Genomic DNA, 15,279 nt, shown 5'->3' with positions numbered 1-15,279 from the left:
TAAGTATTGAACATCACTAAAAAGGGCCAAGGTTAACTGTTTTAACTGACATTTAGGTTTCCTGAAATTAGAATTTGAATGACTGCTGGAGTGGTTTCCGTTTCTTATTAACTTGAAATATTCAAACGATTTCTGTTTGAAAACACCTGGAAGAGATACCATAGAGGATGAAGGTGTTTTTTGAAATGCCTTCTGCCTTTGTTGCTTCTGAGCAAAGCAGGTGTGAAAGTGTATGATCTGAATTAGGGCAGGTAATAAAGCATCTAACAATTTAGTATTACAACTTGTAATGCCTTTTCTTGGTTTAACTGCTCTTCAAGCTAAGTGTGTTTTGATTGACTCATGTATGTAATTGAATTTGATTTAAAAGACTAACAGAGTCAAATTCAAGAGTAATTAACTCTAGAACATGATCAAAAGTGTTTTACCATCAATAAACTCAGTGGTGAGAAATGTCTTTTATATCTTTTTGTTTTTAAAGAATTGAAGTAGTTAGTTGATTTTTGTGTTAGTTTCAGGTGTATAGCAAAGTGATTCAGTCATACTTGCATGTGTGTGTTTATATATGTATGTGTATATTTTTCAGATTCTTTTCCATTATAGGTTATTACAAGACACTGAATTTAGTTCCCTTTGTTATATGACAGCAGTAGGTCTTTGTTGTTTATCTATTTTGTATATAGTAGTGTATATCTGTTAATCTGATACTTCTAATTTATCCCTCCACCACCTTTCCCCTTTGGTCACCATAGTTTATTTTCTATATGTGTGAGTCTCTTTCTGTTTTGTAAATAAGTTCATTTGTAACATTCTTTTTCAATTCCATATTGAAGTAATATCATATGTTCTTTGTTCTTCTCTCTCTGAGAGACCTTAAGAAAATTTTACTATTACCTTGTGCATGGCCTATGTTTTTAACCCCCCTCCTCACTTTGAAGAATAGTCATGAACAATAATTTCCATCATTTGAAGGTGTTGGTGATCATTTGCTTTACTTATGAATATCCTACTACTCAGCAGCTTTTATAGTATCATCTAGGGTCATATATGGGCTGAACTGGGAGGGGCAGCAAGGGGTTACAGCCCACAGAAAGAAGCACGATTGAGGTTACCAAATGCTTCTGGCTTTTTTAGCATTTGCAATAGAACTTTGACATATGTGTGTTTGTGCGCTCAGTTGCGCAGTTGCATCTGAATCTTTGCAACCCCATGGACTGTAGCCCACGGGCTCCTCTGTCCATGGAGACTGTCCTGGCAAGAATACTGGAGTGGGCTGCCATGTCCTCCTCCAGGGGATGTTCCTGACCCAGGGACTGGACCCGCGTCTCTTGTGTCTCTTGCGTCGGCAGGTGGATTCTTTACCACTCTGCTACCTGGGAACTCCGGAATATTGATGATATATTTGTAAAGAGCAGTTTTGAAGGTACCAGAATAGGAAGCAGCCGTAAAGACTGTCCTTTGGGAGACGGTCTCCCAAACATCTCCATCATTCAGCAGTAAAACTGAGTTCAGCCTGGCGTTTGTTTCCTCTTAATTCCAGATCCAGAGGGGGGGAAAAAAGATTTAAAGTACTTTGTATTAATGTATGCTGGCCTCTGCCACCATCCTCTGGAAACATTTAAAAAGAGGAAGAATGTGCCACATAAGGATACTCAGGGGCTTGATCCAGTCACGGAAGAAGAGCTCAAAAACAAGAGTCAACATTGGTCAGTTATGACTTGATTTTAGTTCAAGTCTGAGTGACATCCGATTATAGACAAAGAGATAGAGGGAAACTGGTACAAAGCTTTCGGTGATATAAAAACCATCTTCCAATTCAGACTTGGGTAGTAAGGCGTTCTAGAAAAGTGTTTCCTTCTATTTTATGCCTTACTTAAAATGTAACTTGTTTATACAAGGTCTCAAAATGACAGCTCGTTTTGTGGTCTAGATTGTTTCTTCATTTATATCTAACCTGTGCTCCAGAAAGAGCGAGATGTGATTTTAGACATCTGCCTTTTTGGCATTGATGAGTTTGCTGAGTTAAGTTTTGAATTTTTAGAGTGAAAACCACTGTTGCCATGAGTTGGGAGTTAGCAGGAGCATTTCAGTCACTTTTGGATCAGGAAGAAAATTAAAGTTGACATTGCTCATAGATGGTTACTTTTTCTTCTTTATAGGTATTTCCCGTTTTGGTTTTGTAACATAATATGAATGCTTTGTGTAAGCTTTTGCTACTGTACAAAAAGAAATCTGCCTCTGATGCTGTGTTACTTTGTCAGCGTCTGGGCTTGGCTCAGAGATTTAGAAGAGTTGATGATTTCAAACTTTACAGCCTTTAGAATGTCCCTCCATGATTCCAGGTATTCACACCCTTGTGCAGGACTGGCCTGTGTGACCCCTAGCAGAAGTGATGGTGCATCTATATTTATAAAAGCCTGCCTTCTTTCCTCAGCAATTTTTCTCTTTCCCTCTCTCTTGGGATCCCTCACTCTGGGGAGATCCATGTTGTGAGCAACCCTGTGGAGAGGAACATGCAAACAGACATATGCATGAGCTTGGAAGAGTGTCTCCAGACCCAGTCAAGCTGTAAATGACTGCAGTCCTATTAATGTTTTGACTGCAAGACTGTGAGAGATCCTAACCCAGAACCACCCAACTAAGCCATTTCTGGTTTCCTGACCCACAGAAACTGTGAGAAAATAAAATTTTGTTGTTTGAAGCCAGTGCATTTGGGGTAATTTGTTATACACGAATAGAAAACAAATACAGTCTAGTAATATAAGATTGGTTAATTTATCCACCCATGCATCTACCCATCCATTCATCCATCCATCCACGCATCCCACCTACCCATTCCACCTACTTTATCCATACATTCATCCATCTATCCAACTCTCTGCTTTCAACAAATATTTGAGGAGTTACTCTGTCCTATGAACTATATTCAGTAATTAGAAAGCTGAAGTGAATGTCAGAATCAGTGTTCTCAAGGAGTAAAAATATCTAGTTTTCCCCATTAAATCAGAGTGGAATACTACCTTTCCACTTTGCTAGGATTAATTTTTTTTTAAGATAGAATTAAATATGACTTTAAAAAGTGAATAAATATTTAAAGGAAATTCTTGTTTTTCTCTGTCTTTCCTTTTTTATATTCTTTATGCTACTCAAAACAGGTAACAAGAAACACTGCATGCTAATAAGTCAGTTCAGTCCATTCCTACTCTGTGTGACCCCATGGACTATAGCTTTCCAGGCTCCTACATCCATGGGATTTCCCAGGCAAGAATACTGAATGGGTTGCTGTTTCCTCCCCCAGGGGATCTTTCTGACCCAGGGATTGAACCCGTCTTTATGTCTCCTGCATTGGCAGGTGGATTCGTTTAGCACCACCTGGGAACCCCATTATAAACATTACTTTAAATCTTACTTGGTTTACCTTGAATTTTAGATGAAATTAATGCAAACTATATGGCATCAGTATTTATAAGTTGTATATAATGCTTTGATTGAATTCTTGATAGTCATTGTTTATAATTTTCTCCTGATTATAGGAATGGTTTCAAAAATAAAAAGTTACTAAGGAATTTCAGGAAGAAAATGTGATTTGAGCCAGATTAATGCATGGGTGCGTGCTCTGTCATGTCTGACTCTTTGAGATCCCATGGACTGTAGCCTGTTATGCTCTTCTGTCAATGGAATTCTCTAGACAAGAAGACTGGAGTGGGTTGTCACTTCTTCCTCCAGAGCCTGCCAGACTCAGGAATCAAACCCATGTCTCCTGTGTCTCCCGCTTTGACAGGCAGATTCTTTACCACTGAGCTACCTGGAAAGCCCCAATTAATACTTATTAATATTAATATTAATTAATGTTATTAATTAATATTAATATTAATACTATTGATAAGGTTGATTGGAGTCCTTTCTCTATGCCAGATTCTGTGCTAAGCAATTTATACATATTTTCTTTTAGTCCTCAAAAGGTATTATAATTATTATCCCTATCTTGTGGATATGAAACTAAGATGTAGAACAGTTAATCAGCGTGGAGTCCAAAGATCAGTAAGGGTTGGAGGTGACTTTTCAGGCTCAGGTCTCAAGATCTTCGCTGCTCCGTTCCACATAGATGTGTGTGCTTGTATACCGATACACAGCGCCATGCTACATGTTTCAGGAGTTTATGGTTTTTGCAGGGTACTCTCAGTTGTCCTGTTTTCAATGTGTAAACAGAGCCCTTAAAGCATGATTTGGCCAAATTTGTATCAGAATATCCTGGAGGCTGTAGTAGAACTGTAAATGGAGGTTTTTTATTGAGTCCTGTGCAGCCTAAAGGAACTCTTCCTTTGTAAAGATGCTGGAGTTGGGGGAAAAGAGAGAAAGAAACATAGCAGATTACAGTTCTCATGAAAACTTACTTTATCTCATTAAATTTTGGTCACTGTTAAGAGAGGAGGCTGAGATGAGTTGACTAATGCCTCCTGGAGGAGAACAAGTCCCCTTACCTTTTGTCTTTAGAAAGCTGTGTTTGTCACCCACCTGGAGGGCAGTGCACTTTGGAGGGTGTTCGGAGATCAGGACTGGAATTAATTGGCCCTGGCTTTAATCCAAGCACCACTATTTTTACCAAGGCCTAAGCATTTTTTAGCATATTTTCCCATATATAAAATTAGAATAATATTAGCATACTATTATGTTGTTCTTAGGATTGAGTAAATGCATATATATATATATATATGTTTAATAAAATGTGTTTAATGTGTTTAATAAAAGTTGACTGTTAATAGTTTAACATAGGGTCGCTCTTCTTTTCCCTTTCTTCCCCTCTTTGTCATCATCATCCTCATCATTAGCAATGATTTCAGCAGGAATACATGAGATTTTAGGCTGGCTAGAAACTTCAAATAAAAATTAGGGAACAAAATGGTTCTAGCCAAGTGAAGGTCATATGGTGCTGACTGCCCAGGAGGTTACAGAATAAAAACTGAGTTTTGAGGAATACTTTTAGTTAATTTACAATTTAAATAAAAGAAGAAATGCATATGCATATGGCGTACACACAGGGCAGTGGAACATTACTGCATCAGGAAATACTTAAAATTGCCAGCAAACCCCCCTCCCACCCAACTAAAAACCAAAAAACTTCTAAAAATAAAAATAGAAAAATAAATTTGTCAGCGAAATTTCATCTTTTGGTAAACATCTTTCTAAAGTATTTCTGTTCTGTCCTTTTTTTTTTTTTAACACTAGTTAATGTTTTGAATTTAAAACAATATGCTTTGTGTCACAAATTCCTCTTGTAATAGTTTTCTCCTTTCTACTGTTTTCTCTGCTGCTAGTATGTGTTTCATGCTGTCTTGTGTCCCTGGTGGTTTTCCAAATAAGAAATGGGTGCTGCTTTGCCATGTGATGTGACAGAATTTGGGACCTGCTAGAGGCTGTGAGGATGGACTTTGTCTTAATGCATTCTCTCTTGTGCCCTAGAATCAGTCTTTCTCCTAGGTGCTGTTCTTCTTATCCCCCCGATCGAATCTTTTTCTATTTGCCCTTGGATTTTTCTTCTGCTCCTTCTTGTATTGGTGCAGTGTGATTATTGAATATGCCCAAGGGTGAGCTTGGGGCCCCGAAGCATTAGAAGTTTGCCTCTTGGAGAAAAAAATCCAAACCATTCTTCCTTCTTCTGGCACTTGGTGCAGAGGTGAAAGGAGGCTGGAGCAGAGGTGGAGCTCTTGAAAGCCCAGGGAAGCACATCAGGCAAGAAACAGAAAAACTTCCTCCCGGCAAGATGCAGGAAGGCATCTCTGTGTTGTGGAAGTGATGGAGCATTGGAGTTGGCTTCACAGATCTTCATGGATGTTGACAGGGCTCCTGTGAGCCTTCCGATTGTTCAAGGTTTGGTTTCTTTGACTTGCATCAAAACATGCACTTGACTTGGATGTGAATTTTATTTCCTCCTTGGGTGAAGGGTCTTGGATAGTACAGTCTGTTGGCTGCCAGCTTGGAGTGACTACCAGGGACTGCTGAAAGGAGAAATTTTGAAAGGAGAGTGCTAAATGAAGCTTGTGCTTCAGGGAGAGTTTCAAATTAGGTCCTTTCTGAATCAGATGGTCTTCTCGGATGATAATGCATTATGAGAGGTGCCAGGATTTGTTTTCTTCTGATTTAACACCACTTAAGACTAGAAGCCACAGGCCCTAAAGGAATGAAGCACACTTCTACGTTGGACTCACCTTGTTCGAAACTCTGAGACCTAGTGGGCCTCCTAAATAATTGATAAAAAGTTTATAGTTCAGGGCGTTATATTTAAAATAACCTATATACATATAATTCTAGAATGCAACTCCTCCTAAGATACTTGTGGCAGGTACTCATTGATGATTCTCTTGGTGGTAAAACCGTGACCACTAAAACTCTTTGTACCAGGTACCTTTTGGTATAAATATGCTGTGTAACAAACTGCTCACATATCCCATAGCCTGCAATAATAACATGTCTTTCTCTTGGTCACAGGTTGGTGAAGTGGCTTTAAGTCAGGCTGTGGGTTAATAGATCTTGGCTTCAGAGTATGGGGTTGGGTTAGGACCTGTTCTGTTTATTTCCTCTTTCTTTGGCTAGCAGCTACTCTGGCATTTTCTTCTGATGGTGCATCAGTTGAGTGTGAGAAGGCAAACCAGACTGCAAAGTACATGGAAACCTCTGTTTGTGTCTTCTCATTCTGCCCAAAGCAGATCATGTGGTCAGATCCAACATTAATGGTGCAGGGAAATATACTGTATCCATATCAGAAAAAAGAAAACTATAAGTTTACAGGGGAAAGGGCATGGATGTATAATTTCTATGCAGACATAGCATGAAGAATCATGAGGCATGGTTTAGTCCCCCATACTGTGTTAGGTTTTGTAGGTCCATCCATCTATTCATCCATCCATCTGTCCTCCCTCCTTCTCTTTCTTTTTTTTTTTTTTTGTGGTAAAATATATATAAATCTGGGCTTCCTGGGTAGCTCAACTGGTAAGAAACCTGCCTGCCTTGCAGGAGACCCCAATTTGATCAATTCCTGGGTTGGGAAGTTCCTCTGGAGAAGGGATAGGCTACCCACTCCTGTATTCTTGGGCTTCCCTGGTGGCTCAGACGGTAAAGAATCCGCCTGCAATGTGGGAGACCTGGGTTCTATCCCTGGGTTGAGCAGATCCCCTGGAGGAGGGCATGGCAACCCACTCCAGTATTCTTGCCTGGAGAATCACCATGGATAGAGGAGCCTGATGGGGTACAGTCCATGGGGTCACAAAGAGTCAGACACGACTGAGCGGCTAAGCACAGCACAACACATACATAAATCCATATTTCTTTATGTGGCATTAACTACATTCATGTTTTTGTGCAGCCATCACTATCACCCAGAACTTCTCATCTTCCCCAAGTGAAAGTCTATGCCCATTAAACACCAACACCCCATTTCTTCTTTCCTCCAGCCCCTGGCAGCTTCCCTTCTATGTGATGTCCCTATGAATTTGATAATTCTAGGAACCTCATATAAGTAAAATCACCTAATGTTTGTTATTTTGTGACTGGCTTATTTTACTTGGCATAATGTCTTCAAGATTCATTCATGTGGTAGCATGTGTCAAATTTTCCTTTCTTTTTCGGGCTGAATAATATACATATACCATATTTTGTTTATCTAATGATCTTTCAGTGGATACTTGGATTAATTTAATTTTTCTGATTCTTTGTCACTGATTTTCCATTTTCCCCTATGGCTGGAGTCACCTGACTTTGCCTAATAATCCTTTCCACTTCAGAGCCTGTGTTCATTCTTGTTCATTCATTTATTCATTAATTCAGCAAATATTAAGTGCCAGTATGTGCCAGCAGTTTTCCTCAAGCACCCTAAAATTTCTCAATTGACAGAGTTGTGCTCTCCTATTTGGTAGCCAGCAGTTACATGTGGCTATTTAAATATAAATCAAAGTGAAAATTTTAAAATGTGCTTCTTCACTTGCAGTAGCTGCATTTCAAAGGATTAATAGCCACATGTGGTTAGTGACTACTGTATTGAATGATGCAGATATAAAATAACTCTCTCCTTCTGGAAACTTTCTTCTTCTAAACCACAGACATGTCAAAATCACCTTCTGAGTGCAAGATGGCCTTATTTTATTTGTCCAGATCTGAGCAACCACCTAGCCAATCAGAGGCCTTCCTCAGCATTTCGGAAAGCAAACTGAGCAAATAATTTAGATTTCTCTAGGTCAGTGATAATTTTACTCACAGGAGGCATCTGGCAATGTTTGGCAAGAGTTTTGATTGTCACAGCTGCAGGGAGAGGGAGGTGCTACTGGCATCTCATCTAGAGGGTGGAGGCCAGGGGTGCTGATAAACCTCTTACAATGCACAGGGCAGCCCCTGCACCACAAAAGTATATGGCCCTAAATGCTCACAATTCCAAACTAGAGATATGTTCCTGCTCCTGGCGAACTGTTTACAGATGATAACCGATATCTGAGAGACATGTTTTCTGGTGTGTAAAAGAAGCTGGTGTCACTGAGAGAGAATGCAGCCGCAGAGATGTAGACCCCTGAGCAGGATCCAGTTCCCTTGTTTTTGAGACCAGCCTCTTTCCTTTGTTGGGGTTCTGTATAGGACCTCAGTGTTATAAAACTTTCCTCTTTCACCTAAATTCTTTTGGGTTGGGTTTTTAGCCTTCTGCTGCATGTTCCTAACAAGGCAAGTTAGTTAGTAGTTCCTTATCTTAGTTCCACCCTGTGTAAACTGGCTCCGAGGGTAAAGAATCTGCCTGCAGTTGTAGGAGACCTGAGTTTCATCCCTGGGTTGGGAAGATCCCCTGGAGGAGGGCATGGCAACCCACTCCACTATTCTTGCCTGGAGAATCCCATGGACAGAGGAGCCGGGTGGGCTATAGTCCATGCGGCCGCAAAGAATCAGACACGACCCAGTGACTAATACTCTTTCACTTTTATGTCTACAGAGTAGGCATTCAGTGCAGTAATCTCGTGGAGATGTTTTAACTACATTCCAAATGGAGTATCTCATTCCGTATGAATGAAGTATTATTTTACATAAACAAACTGTGGGACCTCATCATACTTTACTAGTGGCCTTTGGGTTGGTGATAATCTTTAGCCCTACTTGTCAGATCAAAGGGCATCAGTAAAATGCTTTTTTAAGATTTTATCAACTCAGTAGGCAGTGATAGCACCTGAGGATTCTCTGTCTTACATCACCTGTAGGGACTGAAAGACCTGTATGTACTCAGTGAAAGTGTTAGATGCTCAGTCACGTCTGACCTTTGAGACTCCATGGACTGTAGCCCACTAAGCCCCTCTGTCCATGGGATTTTCCATCTTCTTCCTACAGCAAGAAGACTGCTGTAGGTTGTCATTCTCTTCTCCAGGGGATCTTCCTGACCCAGGATTGAACCTGGGTCTCCTGCATTGCAGGTGTATTCTTTACCATCTGAGCCACCAGGGAAGCCCATATGTACTTTAAGGGGGACCTGTGAATTTTCTTTTTTTTTTTTTTTAGACATGCTGCAAGGCATGTAGGATCTTAGTTCCCTGACTAGGGGTTGAACTCACACTCGTTGCATTTAAAGTGCAGAGTTTTAACCACTGGACTGCCACGGATGTCCCAGGACCTGTGATTTTTGAAGAAGACTTGAATTTTAATCACTTGGAAACTGTATGAATTAACATGATTTCCCCAAATTGATAGCCCCTAAGATACTTTGATTTTATCCCTGAAAAAATCCATGGCAGAGTGCCCATGGAAGTGACACGTTTTTGTCCTGGATATTTTAATCAACAGCAGTTAATTAGACACATGCATACTTTTTTCCCATTTATCACTTTGCTGTACAACAGAAATTAACACAACATTGTACATCTTTAATAAGAATATATAGAAAAATATATAGAAAAGAAAATTTATATATATGTATCTGTGTTACATAAATACATATACATACATAGACTCTATGTAATTTTTTATGTTCTGTTCCTTATTGTTTTCAGTTAATATTTACAACTTTGTCTTAGAGCTGTTTTTCCATCAGTACTGAAACTGGCTTCATTCTTTTCAGTGACTTGGAGTTCGCCCTCCTGTCAGTGTTCCATACATAATTTATTGAACCAGTCTCCTGCTAATGTGCATTACAGTCCTCTCCAGGCTTTGGGTTTTATAAATGCTGCAATGAACAATACACTCTTGTATCTTAATCTTTATGCATATATAATTATATTTGTAAAATAAAATCCCAATAGTGGACATTCTGGTTCAACAGGTAGGTACATTTTATGTTTCTATGACATTTTGCCAGATTGCCTTTTAAAAAGATGCACCATTTTCTACCTTAACCTGTCTATGGACATGCCTAAAATTTCATCCTTGTACTTCGTTAGAATCTTTACCACCCTGTTATCCTCTCCAACTCTCCTTCCTGCCCCCAGACCCAGTCTAGAAGTTGAGGAGGCTTCAATGAAAGGGTTTATCTTATTGAAGTCTTTGGAACACAAATTACAGGAGCTTTCATGAAAGACACAGACCTGTCCCCTTTGTGAAGACTGCCCCTATTTCCTTCCTGGCGGGGTAGGCAATCCCGCCGGCCAGTGGCCCCCTTCCCCTTCATTTGCTGGCTCAGCCTCATCGGTGTGAAATCCCTTTCCTCACTCTTCTCTCTTCATTCCTTTGGGAAGCTTTTAAGAGCTGGTATTCGTCGCTAGCACCCCGAAAGTCCAAATCTGTTCACTTGTCTTGGGTGCTTGCCAGTACTTAAAGATAGGCATGGTTGGACCACTGCATTCTTTGCCCTTTCAGACGAAGTTGTGTCTTGTTTGCATGTACAGTGTCAAGAAACGATTTCCAGATGACTGCTTTGGCCTGGCATCTCCATTAACGCTTTCAGTGGGGAGATGGTTTCTCTAGCTAAGCTGGCAGAAGACCAAGGTTTCCATCCCCCCAGCTCCTCTGTTTCCTAGCCTTCCATCCCATTTGGGGTTCCTGTAACTTGATTCTGTGGCCTCTGGAATTTAATGGGGACATTTAAGAAAAAGGGATTAAAAAAAGGATTAATAAAAAATCCTTTCACCATGACATCATTGGCAAATCCTTTTTTTTCAGTGTTCTTCCATTTTTGAGCAGGAAACAACATCCTGGGCTCATCCTCACTCTCCTTCCAGTATTTTATTATGAGAAATTCTAAACATTTAGCAAAGTTATAAAAATTTTATAGTGAACACTCATATGTCTGCTAATAGATTCTGCCCTAAACATTTTACTGTACTTGTTTTATTATATTGCTGTCTCCCCATTCATCATTTGAGGCTCTGTTAGTGATACCTCTGGCATTTCAGAGGCATCATGAAATGAGTGTGGTTTGGAGTGTGAGCTGTGAGTTTGAAGCCTGGCTCCTCTGTTTGAACCCTGTGACCTCAGGTAAGTTACCAAATCTCTCTGTCGCCTTGGTGTTCTCATCTGCAAAATGGAAATAATAATAGTGCCTACTTCAGGGGATTTGTGAGATTAAATGCATCAGTACATGTCTAGCATGTAGAACAGGACACAACATGTAAGTCACCTCACTTCAGTCGCTCAGTCGTGTCCGACTCTTTGCGACCCCGTGAATCGCAGCACGCCAGGCCTCCCTTAGTACATGGCATAAAGTAAGTGCTAAGTTAATTTTGATTTCCTGGATGAAAAAAAGAAGCATAAATTTCCTGGATTTTAAGGAGAAACAACTGTGTACCTGGTATTGGGCCAGACATTGTACGTACATCGCCACAGTTTGTCAGGCGAGTGTCTGCTCCTTGGCTTTTGTCTCATCACAACAAAGATTTGGCGTGAGGACATTAAAACCCGCCTCGGCCCAGCTCTTGGGGCTTGGACAGACCGTGTTATAGCTCTCAGGTCTCGAACGGACCGTGTTATAGCTCTTAGATAAATCAGTGTTACAGCTCTATTTTATTTAGAAGATAGCAGGAAAACCCATCTTCGAGGCGTGAGGGCATGTCAACCCAAAGACGCAAAGAGAAGAGTGCCCCAGCGTGCGGGGGAGAGAGAGCTAGCTTTGGCTCCTCTTTTTATATGTTTTTCTCTCCCTGGGCCTGTCCTATGTAAGTTGGGCCAGCCAGGAGTGCTGTTTGTTTTACCTGAGGTTCTCACTCCGGTCCTCGGACCTTCCTTTGTTCTATTTTCGCAGGCTTTCCCCTTCCAGGTCTTTTAGCCAGTGCCATTCTGGACTCCTTTTCCCTATTCTAACTACTTAACAATTTGATCTTCAAAGTAACCTTAAACAGGTTGTCCCATTTGCGCATGAGCTAACTGAGGCCAGAAAGCGGCAGGGATGGGATTTAGTCACAAGTATATCCTACTCCAATGGTTATTATCTGCATGCTTCTCTCTTTCTTTTTTAATCACAAGATGGGGACACTGCTGGATTGTATAAGGTGGCAGAGGTTTCTATGGCTGAGGAAAAAACTTTCCTTTGAACTCCAGAAGCAGGCACCGGCACTCAAGGTTTTACCACTTTGGTGTGACCTTGAGCTGCTGAAGGTCAGTCTTGCAGAAGAAAGAATTTGCTGTTTTTTTGTGTCATGTTAAAATTCTTTTCCTTCCCCTGCACACTTCCAGTTTTGGGTCCTCCTGCTGCCTGGTGTGCTGACTGACCTTGCTGGGTAGGAAATACCTTGAGGGTGTTTTGGAGTACCATTGTATGTTATCTGTTTAATATCTCAAACGCTAGTGTGCCTGCTAAATGGCTTCAGTTGTGTCCAACTCTTTGTGACCCTATGGACTGTAGATTTCTTAATCCAGGAAATCCAGGTCCAGGTCCACTTCAGGGGATCTTCCCGACCCCAGGGATCGAAGCACTTGGCACTAGTGGCAGGATCTGCCTACCAATGCAGGAGACAAAAGTGAGGCAGGTTCCATCCCTCTGTTGGGAAGATCCCCTGGAGGAGAGGAAGTCTTCAGTAAACGGTGTTATGCACACACCTCGGGTAGTAAAGAGGAGATTGAAATAAAGCCCCTAGGGTTTTTTTGTCTTCTCCCTGGAGTTCCTGCCTCCATTCAGATTCAATCCTTTCCGCTGTTCCTCTTAATTCTAGGTGCTAATATGTCTTTAATACCCTTTAACATTTGCTAATCTCCCTTTCTGCCGCCTAGGTAGTGCAATGGTAAAGAATCTGCCTGCCAATGCCGGAGACACAGGTTCAGCCCCTGGGTCTGGAAGATTCCCCTGGAGTAGGAAATGGCAACCCACTTCAGTATTCTTGCCTGGAGAATCCCTTGGACAGAGGAGCCTGGTGGGCTACAGTCCATGCGGTCACAATAGTCTGACACGACTGAGCATGCACACGTGCACAAATCTCCCTTTCTAATTGAGAGGCCCTAGTTTTTAATGACATCATTTTGCCTTGCTTGTATTTGCTTTTCGAGTTACCTTGTTTTTATGGCAACTGATTCTATATGTCTGCTTAGAGAAGTGATAAAAAGTTTCCATGTAAAATATGTTTATTTATATAAATATAAGCTGGGTTTTTTTTTTTGAAAGTGAAGCTGGAATAATAAAATGGTACTCAATTGTGACCAGATTTGTGAGAATGAGGATGCAAATGATGGTGTTTAAAGAAATACTAACCAGTCCTCAGGGTTTTTTGTCCTGTCTCTTGAAAGTAAATGCTTTGGGCATAGGGAACATCTATCAGGAAGTTGCTTCTGTTGTGAAGATGCTCAGTGGAAAATGCTCACCCTACATCTGTCTCTTGACTGAGAAGACATGTGCAGTAGGTTTTGGCCTCTCTGGAAGTTTTCAGAGCAAGGCTAATTATAATTATTCCTTGGAGCTCTGGGCAAGCGCGCTTGTTTTTATGAGACAGCCCTTGGTATCATTGGTACCTGGAGTGGTTGAGTTGGATGATGATGTTTTTAACTTCTCCTTGAATTTCTTCACATTTCTTATGTGTCCGGACACCCAGGAAATGGCTATTATATGTCTTGTTAGTCTTGGGGTGACTTCATAAGGCAGAGGGACATCAAAAAGGGCATCCTCAGAGAGTGCCCTGAAAGGGAGTCCAGGATAAGCCTCAGGATTGGCATGGTTCTCAGTGATTCTGCTCAGGAGGATAAATGTGTACCCCTGCTTTCAGAGTCTGCCTGAGCTGGGTTAGTGCTAAATTATTAAATCATCCTTTGGAAAGGTGGGGATTCCCTGGTGGCTCAGATGGTACAGTGTCTGCCTGCAATGCAGGAGACCCGGGTTCGATCCCTGGGTCGGGAAGATCCCCTGGAGAAGGAAATGGCAACCCACTCCAGTACTCTTGCCTAGAAAATTCCATGGATGGAGGAGCCTGGTGGGCTATAGTCCATGGGGTCACAAAGAGTTGGACACGACTGAGTGGCTTCACTTTGGAAAGGAGGGAAGGTAAGGACAGGATCTAAGCTTGGAAAGAGAAGCAGATGCTCACTGATAAGAAATTGTTCGAATTCATGGACCCTTGAGAAAGGGTGCAAATGAAAAAGAGAGAAACAGATTGATTGGGAGAGACTGAGAGATTTCTAGGTATATAAAGGAAAACTTTTCTTTGCATCACTTGGTAAAAGGGAACCCATGACTCATGCTACTGTTCTGTGAAGAGTTCTTCTTTCCCTTTGATTCACTTGCTGACACAGGGATATGGGGCCCATTCAGATTGTCTGGGTGATTTCAGATGAGCTCCCTCTACTCCCTTTGCTTTCTCCTTCTTCTTGGTGCTGGTTTTGACATTAGTGCAGAAGTGGCTTTCTCCCACAGGGGCTATGGTATCTGCAGGTCCATGGTTTGGCTTCTCCTGAGTTCACATATGCTAGGTTGCTTCAGTTGTGTCTGACTCTTTGCGACGCTGTGGACTGTAGCCCGCCAGGCTCTTCTGTCCATAGGATTTCCCAGGCAAGGATACTGGAGTGGGTTGCCATTTTTTCCTCCAGGGGAGCTTCCCGACCCAGGGATCTATCCCAGTCTCCTGTGTCTCCTGCATTGTCAGGTGGGTTTTTAACCACTGGGGCCACCTGGGAAGACCCTATGGAGCTGTGGTGGTGGTGGTTTAGTTGCTACGTCGTGTCTGACTCTTGCAACTCCGTGGACTGTAGCCCACCAGGCTCCTCTGTCCATGGGATTCTTCTCCAGGCAAGAATACTGGAGTAGGTTGCCATTTCCTTCTCCATGGAACTGTAACCCTTAAGTAATTCTTGGGGGTCAAGTTTCCCGAAAGAGACAGTGGAAGGAGAGTGAAATTCATGGGCAGGGCA

General features: G+C 41.5%; 1 protein-coding gene across 15 annotated transcripts in view; it reads left to right on the top strand.

The window, feature by feature from the left end:
• MAGI1 (membrane associated guanylate kinase, WW and PDZ domain containing 1) overlaps positions 1 to 15,279 on the top strand; it is a 645,788-nt gene that overhangs the window by 56,777 nt on the left and 573,732 nt on the right. The window lies entirely within an intron of this gene.

Source organism: Cervus canadensis, chromosome 22 (genome assembly GCF_019320065.1).
Source record: "Cervus canadensis isolate Bull #8, Minnesota chromosome 22, ASM1932006v1, whole genome shotgun sequence".
Taxonomy (NCBI): Eukaryota; Metazoa; Chordata; class Mammalia; order Artiodactyla; family Cervidae; genus Cervus; species Cervus canadensis.
The sequence above is the reverse complement of the archived record's forward strand: the minus strand, read 5'-3'. Positions and strand labels throughout refer to the sequence as shown.